The following is a 4767-nucleotide window of genomic DNA, read 5'->3' on the forward strand; positions in this document are numbered from 1 at the left end:
AATTCACAGTTGCATATACGTCTCAGCAAAATGGTGTAGCAGAGCGAATGAATAGGACTCTCCTAGAAAGAGCACGAGCTATGTTGCAAACTGCAGGTTTAGCCAAGTCTTTTTGGGTAGAAGCTGTTAAAACCACCTGTTATGTGATAAATCGGTCACCATCAACTGCAATTGGGTTAAAGACACCAATGGAGATGTGGCAAGGTAAGCCACCTAATTATTCTTCTTTACATATATTTGGTTGTCCTGTGTACGTGATGTACAATTCCCAAGAAAGAACAAAGCTAGACCCAAAGTCTAGAAAATGTATATTCTTGGGTTATGCTGACGGTGTTAAGGGGTATCGCCTGTGGGATCCCACTGCCCGCAAGGTAGTTGTCAGTAGAGATGTGATATTTGCAGAAGATGAATTGCAAAAAGAACAAGAAAATGACAGCACTATTAAAGAGATAACCACTGTTCAAATAGATGAAAAATGCAGAGAATGTGATCTTTCTAAAGCAGAACCACAGCACGAAGAACAAGAAGTAGAGGCTAATGACATAGAAGTTTGTCGATCCACTCGACAAAGAAGAACACCATCATGGCACTCAAATTATGTTTTGACAAACCATGATGCATATTGTCTTTTGACAGAAGATGGAGAGCCAACAACTTTTATGGAGGCTATGCGCAATCCAGACGCTTCTATGTGGATGACAGCAATGCAAGAAGAAATTGAGGCATTACATAGGAACCATACCTGGAAACTTATTGAACTTCCAGCAGGTCAGAAAGCCATTGGTAACAAATGAGTTTACAAGATCAAACGGGATAGTAATGATCAGGTGGAACGATATCGTGCAAGATTGGTTGTCAAGGGATATGCTCAGAAAGAAGGTATTGACTTCAATGAAATATTTTCTCCGGTGGTGAGACTAACTACTATTAGAGTAGTTTTGGCTATGTGTGCTATATTTGATTTACATTTAGAGCAATTAGATGTAAAGACTACTTTTCTTCATGGAAAACTTGAAGAAGAGATATATATGCTCCAACCAGAAGGTTTTGAAGAAAAAGGAAAAGAAAACTTGGTTTGCAGGTTAACTAAATCTCTGTACGGTCTAAAGCAGGCGCCAAGGTGTTGGTACAAGAGATTTGATTCTTTCATTATTAGCCTTGGATACAATAGACTTAGTTCAGATCATTGTACTTATTACAAGAGGTCTGGTGATAATGATTTCATCATTCTGCTGTTGTATGTGGATGACATGTTGGTGGTAGGTCCCAACAAAGATCAAATCCAAGAATTGAAGGCACAGTTGGCTAGAGAGTTTGATATGAAAGACTTGGGACCAGCAAACAAGATTTTAGGGATGCAAATTCACCGAGACAAAAAGGATAGGAAGATTTGGCTATCGCAAAAGAATTATTTGAAGAAGATCTTGCAACGCTTCAACATGCAAGAATGCAAGCCAATTTCAACCCCACTTCCTATTAATTTTAAATTATCCTCAAGTATGTGCCCTAGTAGTGAAGCAGAGAGGATAGAAATGTCTCGAGTACCGTATGCATCAGTGGTGGAAAGCCTTATGTATGCCATGATCTGTACAAGGCCAGATATTGCTCAAGAGTAGTTTTCTTCTATATATATAGAGAGAAGTGTGTTCTCCTTTTGTCAAGAGAGAGTGTTTTGTAGTCTCCTTGTGATAGAGAGAAGTTGTAATTCTCAAAGAAAGTTATTCAATTGTTTCCATATTTTATACAAATTTCTAATTTTTTATCTCTATATTTTGCTGTGTCATTTGTCTGGTACCTAACATTATTGGCAAGATACATTAGCGCTCCAATGGCACTAAGATATGGTGCTTCAGGACCAAGGATATCTTTATTTTCTTCTTTAGGACGGAATTGATCCTCTTCCACATCCAAAGACCTTACGATCATTGGGGTACTTAATGGATGTGACTTATTCATATAAAATCTCTTTAAAATCTTTTTCTGTGTATGTTGTTTGATGAATAAAGATCCTATTTTTTGTATGCTTGATCTGCAAGTCGAGACAAAATTTAGTCTTTCCAAGATCTTTCATTTCAAACTCTTCTTCTAGAGCTTTTATAATTGTTGAAATCTCTTTAGGGGTTCCAATGATATTTAAATCATCAATGTATACAACAATTATAATGAATACAGATGCAGATTCTTTATGAAAACACATGGACATATATCATCATTCTTAAATCCGTTTTTGGTCAGATACTGAGTAAGACGATTATACCACATTCGTCCATATTGATTTAGATCATATAAAGATCTTTACAATTTGACTGAGTATAACCCCTGTGAATATTCATTGGATGATTTAGATATCTTTAACCTTTCAGGGACTTTTCTATAGATATCACGATCTAATGATCCGTATAAGTAGGTTGTTACCACATCTATTAAATGCATATGCAGTTTATGTTATGCGAATAAATTGACCAAATAACGAAATGTTATTGCATCCACTACAGGAGAATATGTTTCTTCATCATCTATACTAGGCCTTGGTGAAAAATCTTGTACCACAAGTCGAGCTTTGTAGTGTACAACTTTATTTTTCTCATTTCGTTTTCTCACAAATACCCACCTGTATCCCACAGGTTTTACATCTTCTAGTGTACGGACTACAGGTCCAAAGACTTCACGTTTTGCAAATAAGCCTAACTCAACCTTCATAGTTTCTTCCCATTTTGGCCAATCATTCCTTTGTCGATATTCTTTGACTGTTCTTGGCTCAAGATTCTTACTTTCATGCATGATATTTAATGCCACATTATATGCAAATATTTCATTGACAATTGTCTTATTTCGGTTTTATTTTTCTCCTGTAAAGACATAATTTATTGAGATCTTGTTATTTTCACAATTTTCAGGTACTTGAATGTCTTCTGGCGTCAAAATTATATCAGAATTTTAGACAACTGCAGGTGTCTTTACTATGTCTTTATCTTTTTCATTAGGAATAGTATTTACCTCTTTTCTTTTTCGAGAATTTTTGTCTTTGGAACTGACAGACCTACCATGCTTATGACGTGAATTTGTTTCAGTGGCTATTTGTTCGACTGGGACATCAATTTGAATTGGAGCATTTTCAGCTGGTATATAGGATTAATCATTTTCGTATCAGAAAATGTATCAGGCAATTCATTTGCTATTCTTTGTAAATGTATAATCTTTTGAACTTCTAGTTCACATTGCCCTTATCGAGGATCTAAATGCATCAAGGATGATGCATTCCACTTAAGTTCCTTTTCAGGAAGCTTATTCCCCCCCCCTAATGTTGAAAATTTTGATTCATCAAAATGACAATCCGCAAATCGGGCTTTAAATACATCTCTAGTTTGTATCTCCAGATACCTCAGTATAGAGGAATAATCATATCCAACATATATCCCCAATTTTATTTGGAGTCCCATTTTTTTGCGAGAAGGTGGTGCAATGGGAACATATCGCACACCCGAATATTCTTAAATGGGAAACATTTGGCTGCTGGCCAAAAGCTAACTACATAAGAGAGAACTAATGGTAACTTGTTGGCCTCAAACAAATAAGTGTTGCGCCATGTAAAATAGCATGCCTCCAAGCCGAGGTTGAGAGATTTGTTCTCATAAGTAAAGGTCTAGCAATTAATCGGAGGCGTTTAATAAGTGATTCTGCTAACCCATTTTGTGTGTGAACATGAACTAATAGATGTTCAACGCTTATTCCATTAGCCATACAATAAGCATCAAAGGCTTGGGAAGTAAATTCACCAGCATTATCAAGACGAATTGCTTTGATTGGATTTTCTGGAAACTGTGCTTTTAATCGAATAATTTGAGCAAGTAATCTTGCAAACGCCAGGTTGCGAGAAGACAATAAGTACACATGTGACCATTTCGAATATGCGTCTATTAGGACTATAAAATATCTAAAAGATCCATATGGTGGATGAATAGGTCCACATATATCGCCTTGAATCTTTTCTAGGAATTCAGGCGACTTAAATCAAATCTTTACTAATGATGGCCTTAAAATTAGCTTTCCTTGAGAACATGCCGCACAACAAAATTCACTAGATTTAAGAATCTTCTGGTTCTTTAGTGAATGTCCATGGGAGTTTTTAATAATTTTTCACATCATAGTTATTCCCGAATGACCCAATTGATCATGCCAAATTATAAATTCACTTGGGCTGGTAAACTTTAAGTTTACAATGACATGTGATTCAATTACACTAATTTTAGTATAATATAATTCAGATAAAAGTGAGGGTAACTTTTCTAATATCACCTTTTTATTTGAATCATGAGTGGTGATACATAAGTATTCCTGATTTTCCTCAATTATTATTTCAATATGATATTCATTTCGGTGAATATCTTTAAAACTCAATACATTCCTTAGAGACTTAGTAGACAATAGTGTATTATTTATTATGAATTTTGTTCCTCTGGAAAACAAAATTATAGTTCTTTCGGAGCCTTCTATTGCATTACCTCAGCCAATAATAGTATTAATATATTCTTCTTTTGGTACAAGATGTGTAAAATATATTATTTTTTAAAATGGTATGCGAACTTGCACTATCCGCAAGGCAAACTTCTTCATTATATGTCCTTACTATTTTCTTCAAAGATAAATAATAATAAAATGAGTAGAAGTATATGCGCAGTAAAATTATTTTCTTGATTTTTTATCTAAAACATACTGTACATAGTATCATATACTAAAAAATTTATTATTATTTTAGAACTTGGCAGA

Source organism: Arachis ipaensis, chromosome B08 (genome assembly GCF_000816755.2).
Source record: "Arachis ipaensis cultivar K30076 chromosome B08, Araip1.1, whole genome shotgun sequence".
Lineage (NCBI taxonomy): Eukaryota > Viridiplantae > Streptophyta > Magnoliopsida > Fabales > Fabaceae > Arachis > Arachis ipaensis.